Source organism: Portunus trituberculatus, chromosome 7, assembly GCF_017591435.1.
Source record: "Portunus trituberculatus isolate SZX2019 chromosome 7, ASM1759143v1, whole genome shotgun sequence".
NCBI classification, from domain to species: domain Eukaryota; kingdom Metazoa; phylum Arthropoda; class Malacostraca; order Decapoda; family Portunidae; genus Portunus; species Portunus trituberculatus.
Window position 1 is genome coordinate 3531544 of NC_059261.1, and position 12500 is coordinate 3544043.

At 41.5% G+C, this 12500-nt stretch overlaps 1 protein-coding gene across 1 annotated transcript in view; it reads left to right on the forward strand.

Moving 5' to 3' along the window:
* LOC123520842 (extracellular serine/threonine protein kinase four-jointed-like) overlaps positions 1–12500 on the forward strand; it is a 116025-nt gene that overhangs the window by 37633 nt on the left and 65892 nt on the right.

The following is a 12500-nucleotide window of genomic DNA, read 5'->3' on the forward strand; positions in this document are numbered from 1 at the left end:
TTCCCTAAACATCACCACCTCCTCCACTTCCTCTCTACCATTCTACATATCAAACCACCATCCCCCTCCTCCTCCTCCTCCTCCTCCTCCTCCTCCTCCTCCTCCTCCTCCACCTGACACACGGAACATATCTTCACCTCTTTCTTCTTGTTTTTACACCTGGTACCTATAAATGGATGGAGGGCTGGAGTGGTACTTAGGCACAGCACCTCAGGCCCTTCAGATTGGGCAAAAAGTGGGAGGTTCAGAGGAGCGAGGGGGAGACAGGGCGGTGGTGGTGGTGGTGGTGGTGGTGGTGGTGGGATATGTAAAAGTGTGAAATGTAATGATGGATATATGTTCTCTTTCTCGCTTGTTCTCTCTCTCTCTCTCTCTCTCTCTCTCTCTCTCTCTCTCTCTCTCTCTCTCTCTTCTTCTTCTCTCGTTCTCTCTCTCTCTCTCTCTCTCTCTCTCTCTCTCTCTCTCTCTCTCTCTCTCTCTCTCTCGCGCGCGCTGCTGCTGCTGCTGCTGCTACTACTACTACTACTACTACTACTACTGCTACTACTACTACTGCTGCTACTGCTGCTACTACTGCTGCTGCTACTGCTGCTGCTGCTGCTGCTGCTGCTGCTGCTGCTGCTGTTGCTGCTGCTGCTGCTGTTTACAACCACCACCACTACTACTACTACTGCTACTGCTACTGCTGCTACTGCTGCTGCTGCCACTGCTCAACCACTTCTGCTGCTCACTGCTGCTGCTGCTGCTGCTGCTGCTGCTACTGCTGCTACTGCTACTGCTACTGCTGCTACTGCTACTACTACTAATATCACCACCACCACCACCACCACTAATGTCATTGTTCAAATAACGAATCACTTGAAGCTCGGAGTATAAACACAACAAAGCTACAGAAAAGAGACGAAGTGCGACAAGAATAATAAAACAGGTACAGATGCGAGAATCCTGAACACTCTTGCACCATTTCCAGCAAGAGTGTAAGAGTGAAGGGAAGGTGTAGAGTGAGTGGTAGGGAAACACAAGGACAGGCATGCAATTGTATCCTGTTTCCCTACCACCCACTCTACACCTTAACAAAATGCGCTATAACTCCCAAACTATCATTCCTAACTGCACCAAAATGCTCATGTGGGTGCTCCTAACCTTATCCCTCACCACTGTAACCCTAGCGACCCCTGAATGCATTCCTGAAGGCAACAAAACCGATTTAACCCTTTCAGTACCATGACGCGTTTCCATATTCATTCTGTGTTACTATTTGGTGATTTTACACACCATCAAACTCAGAAACTCATTTGGGGATTAAAATAGTGAAGACTCTAACCATTAACCTTCTGACCTCCATAGACCCTTCCTGATGTCAATAAAATGGTCTAATGCACGTTTTCATATTCATTCTGCTTACTATTTGGTGATTTTATACAGCTTCAGAAATTCAGGCGGGGATTAAAATAGTGAAGAGTCTAGCTATTAATCTTCTGACCTCCATAGACCCTTTCTGATGCCAATAAAATCGTCTAATCGTACACAAATCTCAAGGTAAAAACGCGTCGCAGTGCTGAGGGGGTTAAACATCCATATACGCAGTGACGTGAATGATCCAAGCTCTGGCAAGTGAGGGAAAGGTAGACAGGGGATGTAACACTAAAAAAGAAGGAGAGAAGATGAAAAATACAGAAGCAGGCGAAGATGAAAATACAGAAGCAATGAAAATACAGAAAATGAAGATGAAAAATACAGAAGCAGGAGATGAAAATAGAGAAGATGAAGATAAAAAATACAGAAGATGATGAAAATACAGAAAATGAAGATGAAGATACAGAAGCAGAAGATGAAAATACAGCAGCAGGCAAGGGGTTCCAGAGTGGTGTTTGGTGAGATGAGTGGAAGAAGAAGTAATGCTAGGGAGACTTAACCTCTTCAGTACCATGACGCGTTTCCATATTCATTCTGGTGACTATTTGGTGATTTTATACAGCTTCAGAAACTCATGTATTAAAATAGTGAAGACTGTGGCCATTAATCTTCTGACCTCCATAGACTCTTCTTAATGGCAATAAAATGGTCTAATCCACGTTTTCATATTCATTCTGGTGACTATTTGATGATTTTATATAACTTTAGAAGCTCATGTGGGGGATTAAAATAGTGAAGACTGTGGCCATTAATCTTCTGACCTCCATAGACCCTTCCTAATGTCAATAAAATGGTCTAATCGCACACAAAACTCAAGGTGAAAATGTGTCCCAGTACTGAAGGCGTTAATGTGTGTGTGTGTGTGTGTGTGTGTGTGTGTGTGTGTGTGTGTGTGTGTGTGTGTGTGTGTGTGTGTGTGTGTGTGTGTGTGTGTGTGTGTGTGTGTGTGTGTGTGTGTGTGTGTGTGTGTGTGTATTGGTTTGATTTCACGTCAGGGAAGGAAATGTATGCTAAATAAAGAATTAAGATAAACCCATTGTGGCAAAGTATTTAATTATCGCAACGGGAAGCACGAAAAAAAAAAAAAAAAAAGTTATGTTACAGTTGATGAGATATATTTTGGTGGAGGAGGTGAAGAGAAACACAGGTGTAAATTAGTCGGGAATAAACTCACCTCCCTACACCTGTTTTTTTTTTTTTTTTACATTACAAGGGCACTGGCCAAGGGCAAACAAAGTGTTGGAAAAAAAAAAATCCCGCTGGTTGCCAGGCCCTGTTAAGAGGAAAGTAGAAAGAGAAAACAAAAAATCTAAAAGGAGGGTCCAGTTAACGTAAGAGGTGTCTTGACACTCCTCTTTGAAAGAGTTTAAGTCATAGGCAGGTGGAAATACAGACACAGGTAGAGAGTTCCAGAGTTTACCAGTGTAGGGAATGAAGGAGTGAAGATACTGGTTAACTCTTGCATTAGGAAGATGGACAGAATAGGGATGAGAAGAAGTAGAGAGTCTTGTGCAGCGAGGCCGCAGGAGGGGGAAGGCATGCAGTTAGCAAGTTCAGAAGAGCAGACAGCATGAAAACAGCGGTAGAAGACAGATAAAGATGCAACATTGCGGCGGTGACTTAAAGAATCAAGACAGTCAGTTAGAGGAGAAGAGTTGATAAGACGAAAAGCTTTAGATTCCACCTTGTTTAGTAAAGCTGTGTGTGTGGATCCCCCCCAGACATGAGAGCCATACTCCATACACGGGCGGATAAGGCCCTTGTACAGAGCAAGCAGCTGGGAGGGAGAGAAAAATGGACGAAGACGCCATAGGACACCTAACTTCTTGGAAGCTGATTTAGCAAGAGTAGAGATGTGAAATTTCCAGTTTAGATTTTTAGTGAAGGATAGACCGAGTGTGTTTAATGTAGAGGAGAGGGGAAGTTTCTCTTCACCTCCTCCTCCAAACTGTCCGAATGTCTGAACGTATATTTTGGTGTTAACCCCTTGAATACCAGGACGTGTTTTGATATTTATTCTGGCGACTATTTGGTGATTTTATACAGCTTCAGAAACTTATGTCGGGTATTGGAATAGCGAAGACTGTGGCCATTAATCTTCTGACCTCCATCAACCCTTTTTAATGTTAATAAAATGGTCTAGTCATACACAAATCTCAAGGTAAAAAAAAAGTGTCCCAGTATTGAAGGGGTTAATTCTAGGACTGAGAACTCTAAGGGCCAATGTCAAAAAAATCCAAGTTTAAGAAAAGCACGTATGAAATATTGCACTCTTTATTAACAATCAGGTAATTACAGTGGAACCATGCGTGCTTTGGCGTCCGAGGGGTCTCCAAGCGCACGGGTTCGAATCCTGTCCACGGTCCGAGTGCAGGTTGGGCTTCCTCACTCAGGGCAACGGTTTCCTAGCGGGTGGGCTTTGAGATAGGAGGTACCCTTAAAAAGTATCCCTTTAGCCCACAAATTCCCGTGAAAAGCCCACATGGTATAAATAAAAAAATAGATAAATAAAAAAAAAAAGAGCGCCAGTGTTAGTGAAGCTCCCCAGATGCATGGACGACATTGGCCATTATAGCACTGACAGACTGATGAATTACTAGTTAAATGGTGTGCTTATCAACAATCGGCCATTTTTGACATTGGCCTTCTTACTCTCAGCCCTAGAATGAATGTCTTGGGAGGAGAATGAATGTCAGACAGAGTTAAGACATACCTAGTGATAAGATATAGTGTTGGTTGGTCATTTGATAATTGTAAAAGGATGAAAAGAAAATATACTTATACTGATCAGATATTTAATGCTTGCAAGACTGGAATAGATTATGCGTACGTGTGTTTGAGTGATCTAATGCTTGCAAGGGTGAGACAGAGTTAAGACATACCTAGTGATAAGATATGGTGCTGGTTGGTCAGTTGATAATTACAAAATGATCAAAAGAAGATATTTAATGTTTGTAAGACAGGAATAGATAATGCATACGTGTTTTTGTGTTATCTAATGTTTGCAAGGGGAAAAGAGAAAAATATGTGTGTTGGTCAGTTATTTAATGCTGCAAGGGAAAAAGGAAATAAAAAAGGAAATATATGCATGTTTTGCCGAGTTTGTTAATGCTTTTAGGGGTGAATATACGTGTGTTAGACTTATTTATACGTGTGTTAATCAGTTATTTAGTGCTTGCAAGGGAAAAAAAAAGGAAAATATAAACGTGTATTAGTAATTTAAAGATTGCAAAAGGAAAAAAGGAAATGTATACGTGTGTTTGTGAGTTATTTAATCCTTGCAAGGGGAAAAAGAGGAAAATGTGTAAGTCAGATATCTAATACTTGTGAGGAGAAAAAGAGGAAAATAAATGCGCGTCAGTCAGATATTTAATGTTTGCAAGGGGAAAAAGAGGAAAATGCATGTGTTAGTCAGATATTTGATGTTTGTGAAGGGAAAAAGAAGAAAATGCATGTGTTAGTCAGATATTTGATGTTTGTGAGGGGAAAAAGAATAAAACATACGTGTGCTTGTAAGTTATCTAATATTTGCAAGGGGAAATACAATCTACGTGAGGTGGTCTATAATTTAATGCTTGCAAGGGGAAAAAAAGAGATAAAAAAAAGAAATATACATACTTCATCAAGTTATTTAAGGCTTACAAGGGGAAAAGAGGAAAATTTATACGTGTGAGTGAGATATTTAACGCTGACAAAGAGAAAAAAGAAATACATGCGTGTTTTACTGAGTTAGTTAATGTTTGCAGGGGGAAAATAGGAAAATATACTTGTTTTACTGAGTTAGTTAATGCTTGCAAGGGGAAAAATAAGGATATGTGCTTGTCTATTATTTAATGCTTGCAAGGGAAAAGAGGAAAATATACGTGTATTAGTCAGATATTTCATGCTTGTGAGGGGAAAAAGGAAATATATAAGTGTTTCCCTGAGTTTGTTAATGCTTTCAAGAGGAAAAAATGAGGATATTCGTGTGTTGGTCTATCATTTAATGCTTGCAAGGGAAAAAAGAGGAAAATATTAGTGTTAGTCAGATGTTTAACGCTTGTGAGGGGAAAAGAGGAAAATTTATATGTATTACTCACTCCTTCATCAATCCTACACCTCTCCTACATTTATTCTCCCCTCCCTCTTCCCCTTCCTAATCTCCCCTATCTTAATTAATGCCTGGAATGGGGAAAAAAATACATACTTGCTTTGCCGAGTTAATTAATGCTTGCAAGGGGAAAGAGAAATTGTAGAAAGTTTTTGGAGTTATTTGAGACTTACGAGGGGAAAAAGAGGGAAATATACGTGTGTTTGAGTGATTTAATGCTTGCAAAGGGAAAAGAGGACAATATAATGAGGGGAAAAAGAGGAGAATATACGTGTGTTTGAGTGATATAATGCTTGCAAGGGGAAAAATAATAATGTACAGGTTTTTTTATGCTTACGAGGGGAAAAAAGAGGAAAATATACGTGTGTTTGAGTGATTTAATGTTTGCAAGGGGAAAAGAGGACAATATAATGACAGTTTAGATATTCAATGCTTACAAGGGGAAAAATGTTGAGTTACACATAAAAAAAAGAAAAGAAATGTTGGGTTATTTACTGCTTTAAAGATAATATAAAAAAACAAGAGCAATGTAAGATAAATATTTGACAACATGGAAAGTAAAAGCATGAGTTTCTGAAGCTGTATAGAATCACCAAATAGTCACCAGAATGAATATGGAAACGTGGATTAGAGTATTTTATTGACATTAGCAAGGGTCTATGGAGGTCAGACGATTAATGGCCACAGTCTTCACATATAAGTTTCTGAAGCTGTATAAAATCTCAAATAGTCACCAGAATGAATATGGAAACGTGGATTAGATTTTATTGACATTAGCAAGGGTCTATGGAGGTCAGAAAATTAATGGCCACCGTTTCCACTATTGTAATCCCCATGTAAGTTTCTGAAGCTGTATAGAATCACCAAATAGTAAGCAGAATGAATATGGAAACGTGGATTAGAGTATTTTATTGACATTAGCAAGGGTCTATGGAGGTCAGACGATTAATGGCCACAGTCTTCACTATTCTAATCCCCATATAAGTTTCTGAAGCTGTATAGAATCACCAAATAGTCACCAGAATGAATATGGAAACGTGGATTAGAGTATTTTATTGACATTAGCAAGGGTCTATGGAGGTCAGAAAATTAATGGCCACCGTCTCCACTATTCTAATCCTCATATAAGTTTCTGAAGCTGTACAAAATCACCAAATAGTAAGCAGAATGGATATAGAAACGTGGATTAGAGTATTTTATTGACTTAAGGAAGGGTTTATGGAGGTCAGACGATTAATGGCCCATATAATTTTCTGAAGCTGTATAAAATCTGAAATAGTAAGCAGAATGGATTTGAAAAAGCGTCATGGTACTGAAGGGGTAAAAAAGAGAAGTAAGGGAAGCTGCAAGAAACCATTAGGCCTACAGGTGAAAATACACAGGCCTATATCCATCAGTCACCCCAATTCATATACATGTCTTATCGAAAAAAAAGAGGTGTGTCTCAATGAATAATCTGAATACTGAATGAGAGAGAGAGAGAGAGAGAGAGAGAGAGAGAGAGAGAGAGAGAGAGAGAGAGAGAGATGAAAGACACAATTATCTTTCATTTCACAGCGTCTTAAATAAGTGTGATTGAGTAAGACCAAAATTAATTCCTCTCTCTCTCTCTCTCTCTCTCTCTCTCTCTCTCTCTCTCTAATTTCTTCAATGACTTCCTCTTGTGTCTTTCATCTTCCTGTTTACTTCCTCTCTCTCTCTCTCTCTCTCTCTCTCTCTCTCTCTCTCTCTCTCTCTCTCTCTCTCTCTCTCTCTCTCTCTCTCCTTCCATTTTTATATTCAGATCACGAGGCACAGAAGCAGAAGAGAAAGGGGAGGAGGGGAGGGAAAGGAGGAAGAGAGGGAGGAGAGGGAGGAGAGAAGAGGGAGGGAGGGGGAGGGGGGATGCAATTATAAAGATACTCACCCTGCATACTCACAAGAGGTCGTCATTCCCCCCCACTTCTCTCCCTCTTCCTCTTCTTCTTCTTCCTCCTCCTCCTCCTCCTCCTCCTCCTCCTCCTCCTCCTCCTCTTTCTTCACCAAATTCTCTCCCCTCCTCCCCCTCACATGCTTTCTCAAAACTCCATTTCTCTCCTCTTTTCCTAGAATTTAAAACTATTTTCTCCTCCTCCTCCTCCTCCTCCTCCTCCTCCTCCTCCTCCTCCTCCTCCTCCTCCTCCGCTCTCCAATTCCCCTTCACATCTTCTTTCATTTGCGATTTAATGTGACTGTCAAAACACACACACACACACACACACACACACACACACACACACACACTACTACTACTACTACTACTACTACTACAATAACTACTACGGTTGTTGTTATTGTTATTGTTCTTATTCTATTTCATACTCTTCTTCTTCTTCTTCTTCATTATCATTATTATTATTATTATTATTATTATTTCTAGGTAAGTCTGAATTGTGACCTTAATTAGATATTTCCCCAGGTAAGGAACCCCCGCCTCACCTGTACGTATTGAAAAACATGAGGCATTTCCCTTCACCACCGCCTCTCTCTCTCTCTCTCTCTCTCTCTCTCTCTCTCTCTCTCTCTCCTGTACCTCTTTCATCGTCGTCATTATTTTTGTAATATATTAGCACATATTTATCAACATTCCTCTCTCTCTCTCTCTCTCTCTCTCTCTCTCTCTCTCTCTCTCTCTCTCTCTCTCTCTCTTTCTCTCTCTCTTCCATTCTTCCTTCACTTCCTTCATTATCTCTCTCTCTCTCTCTCTCTCTCTCTCTCTCTCTCTCTCTCTCTCTCTCTCTCCTTTCCTTCTCTCCTCTCTCTCTTCTTTCCTTCTCCCCATCTCTTCTTTCTTCCCTCCTGCTTCATCTTCTCTTTTCTTCCTTCCGTCCTCCTCTCCTCCTCCTCCTCCTCCTCCTCCTCCTACCCACCCTTCCTTCAACATCTAGATTCATCCCTCACCCCTGCAAATCCCTCCCCTTCTTACCCTCTTCCCTCCTCCTCCTCCTCCTCCTCCTCCTCCTCCTCCTCCTCCCCAATAACCTACCTGGCTTGCCTAATTAGACCTAAATTCAGTATATTTTAAGCCCCTCTTCCCCTCTTCCTCTTCCTCCTCCTCTCTCTTCTCCCTCCTCCTCCTCCTCCTCCTCCCATACATCCCTCAGCAAAGTATAACATGCCATCCCTTCCTCCTCCTCCTCCTCCTCCTCCTCCTCCTCCTCCTCCTCCTCCTCCTGTAACCATCACATCGTCGCTTCCTTTTCTCTACCTCCTCCTCCTCCTCCTCCTCCTTCTCCATTCCTCTAATTAATATCTTCCTCCTCCTCCTCCTCCTCCTCCTCCTCCTCCTCCTCCCGGTGAAGAGGAAATGGTACGGTTTTGTTTGTTGTTGAATTGATTTATTCTTTTCTTTCTTTCATTTATTTATTGTTCTCGTTATTATCATCTTTATTGGTTTTCCTTCCTGTTACTTCTTCCCGCCCTCCCTCAGCCGTGCAGTGGTGGTGGTGGTGGTAGTAGTAGTAGTAGTAGTATGTTGTCTAATAGCGGTTAGGAATGATAGAGTGGGTCAATTCATCGGCTAGTCTGTCTGTCTGTGTGTCTGTGTGTGTGTCTGTGTGTGTGTCTGTGTGTGTGTGTCTGTGTGTGTGTCTGTGTGTGTGTCTGTCTGTGTGTCTGATTGTCATGCCGGGGGAGTAAAAGATTAGTCTTGTAATTTCCTGATGATTAGAGAAAGAAGAGTCAGAGGCGGCAACACACACACACACACACACACACACACACACACACACACACACACACACACACACACACACACACACAGCCTGAGAATATATGTGGTAATTTTAGGCTGTTAAGTTGCACTCCTGATTAATGTTTGTGTGTGTGTGTGTGTGTGTGTGTGTGTGTGTGTGTGTGTGTGTGTGTGTGTGTGTGTGTGTGTGTGTGTGTTTTCCTTATCTTCATTATCGTTATCTTCCTCCATTTTTTATTTCTTTTTCTTCTTCTTCTTCTTCTGCTTCTTTTTCTTAGTCCTCTTCTTCTCCTCCTTTGTAATTTCTCTTCTATTTCATCTTCCTTCTCCTTCTTCTCTTCCTTCTTCCTCTTCTTCTTCTCCTCCTCCTCCTCCAACACGTCCTTCTCCTTCTCCTCCTCCTATTCATTCATTCTTCTTCTTCTTCTTCTTCTTCTTCTTCTTCTTCTTCTTCTTCCTCCTCCTCCTCTTCTTCCACCACCACCACTACCACGACTACCACCACCACCACCACCACCACCACCTCCTCCTCCTCCTCCTCTTCTTCCTCCTCCTCTCACAATATAATGTAAGCATGTCTTGAAACTTGCCCTGAAAACTAAGTTACGCTACCTCCCCCACCCCTCCTCCTCCTCCTCCTCCTCCTCCTCCTCCTCCTCCTCCTCCTCCCGTACCTTCCTCTCCTCCTCCTCCCGTACCTTCCTCTTCTCTCTCCTCCCTTTCCCAGTGCAGGTCACAGTTCTTTCTTCCCTCCTCCTCCATCTCCTCCTTCTCCTCCTCCTCCTCCTCCTCCTCCTCAACCTCCTCCTCCTCCTCCTTAACACGTGTGGGAGATGACTGGAAGACTAAGGGTTCCTCCGCCCCTTCTGTCTCCTTCCTCCGCCTCTCCGTCACCTCACACCCTTCCTCTCATCTCTCCTCCTCCTCCTCCTCCTCCTCCTCCTCCTCCTCCTCCTCCTCCTTGACATTTTTTATTTCATATTCTTATTTGATTACAATGTGTGTTTTGTTTATCTTTCTCTCTCTCCCTCTCTCTCTCTCTCTCTCTCTCTCTCTCTCTCTCTCTCTCTCTCTCTCTCTCATATGTATTTTTTATCTCTTCATCTCAATAACTCCAAATATTTCTCCTCCTTCTTCCTCCTCCTCCTCCTCCTCCTCCTCCTCCTCCTCCTCTTCCTCCTCCTCCGTTTCATTACCATGCACACAACGTAAGCTCAAGAAATCTAACCTGACACACACACACACACACACACACACACACACACACACACACACACACACACACACACACTGAGGGGAAATTTTCTATATACAAGTAAAAAGTTATAATTCTTTTCACTTTTTCCTCTTTTTCCTCTTTTCTTTCCCTCTTTTCCTTTTTTCCTTTTTGGGGTAATATATGTAAAGGAGGAGGAGGAGGAGGAGGAGGAGGAGGAGAGACGGAAGATAAGGAAGGGAGGAGGAGAGGAGATGAGAGGAGAAGAGGAAGAGGAAGAGGAAGAGGAAGAGGAGGAGGAGGAGAAGAGGAAGAGGAAGAGGAAGAGGAAGAGGAAGAGGAAGAGGAGGAGGCAAGGAGAAGGAAGAGGAGGGAAAGGAAAGGAGAAAGTCGGAAAAGAAAGGAAGAGAATGAAAAAGAAGAGAAAGAAAAAGAAGAAAAGAAGAAAGGAGAGAGAAGGAGGAAGAGGAAAAAGAGAAGAAAAAGAGAATAAAGAAGAAAACGAATGAAAATAATCTTCGTATTTTCTATTTTCTTTAATCTCTCTCTATCTCTATTCTTTCTTTCAATCTCTCTCTCTCTATTATCTCTCTTTCTTCTTCTTTTACTTTCATTTTCTTTATCTCTCTATTTATCCCCTTCCTTTTCTGTCTGTCTGTCTGTCTGTCTGTCTATTTATCTGTCTATCTATCTATCTATCTATCTATCTATCTGTCTGTCTGTCTGTCTATCTATCTGTCTGTCTGTCTGTCTTTGTTTTTACACATACACCTATCTCACTGTCTGTCTGTCTGTCTATCTGTCTATCTATCTGTCTGTCTGTCTGTCTTTGTTTTAACACATACACCTGTCTCACTGTCTAATGGTTTATCTATTCACTGTTACCATCAATAAATCAGTAAGTCCGTCTATCTATCTGTCTGTCAGTCTATCTATCTGTCTGTTAATGAATGTATCTGTCTGTCTATCTATCTATCTATCTATCTGTCTGTCAATTTATCTATCTATATATTAATCTGCCAATTTATCTACCTCCTTGTAAGACTATCTATCTATCTGTCAATTTATCTATCTATCCATCTTTTAATTCATCTATCTATTTATCAATCTACCCATGTATCATTTAATCTATCTCTACAGAAGTCTATCTATTAATCTAGCTACCTATCTATCTATCCATCTATCAATCCTCTATGTGCCTACCTATCCATCCATCTATTAATCCTCCTCCTCCTCTACCTATCTATCTATTAATCCACCCATGTGCCTATCTATCTATCTATCCATGTATCAATCCGTCCCATGTATCTATCCATCCATCTACTAAACCTTATATGCATCTATCTATCTATCTATCCATGTACTAATCCACCCCATCCATTTATCAACACCAATACAACTGAACTACTCTGTACCTGCAAATAAAAGCATCCTTCTACCCTCTCCCTCTCCCTCTCCCTCTCCCTCTCTCTCTCCTCTCCCTCTCCCTCTCCTCGCTATCATTATCATTCAAGGCAAAGAAGAGATGGAGACAACCTCGATTGTTCCACATGCTTGAAACTAGTTCTGTCTTGCCACGAACCGTTATATTCCCCACAACAGGACCCTAGCAGGAGGAGGAGGAGGAGGAGGAGGAGGAGGAGGTAAAGGAGGAGGGAGTGTTAGGGTGCGTGGGAGACAGATATGAAGGAAAAGGGAGGTTGAAGAAAGGAAGATAGAAAGGTTATGTTTATATAAGATAGCAGGAGGAGGAGGAGGAGGAGGAGGAGGAGGAGGAGGAGGAGGAGGAGGAGGAGGAAGGAAAATGAAGGAAGGGAGGGAGGGAGGGAGGGAGGAGGAAGAAAAAGCAAGGAAGGAAGGAAGGAAAGAAGGAAGGAAGGAAGAAAGAAAGAAAGAAAGAAAGAAAGAAAGAAAGAAGGTAATGAATGAATGAATTAAACAAAACAAAAAAAAGAAGGAAAGAAAAGAAAATGGAAGATAAGAAAAGAAAAATGAAGAAAAGAAAAAGAAAGAAAAAGAAAAGAAAGAAAAGAAAAAAAAGAGAAAGAAAGAATTACAAAGGGTGA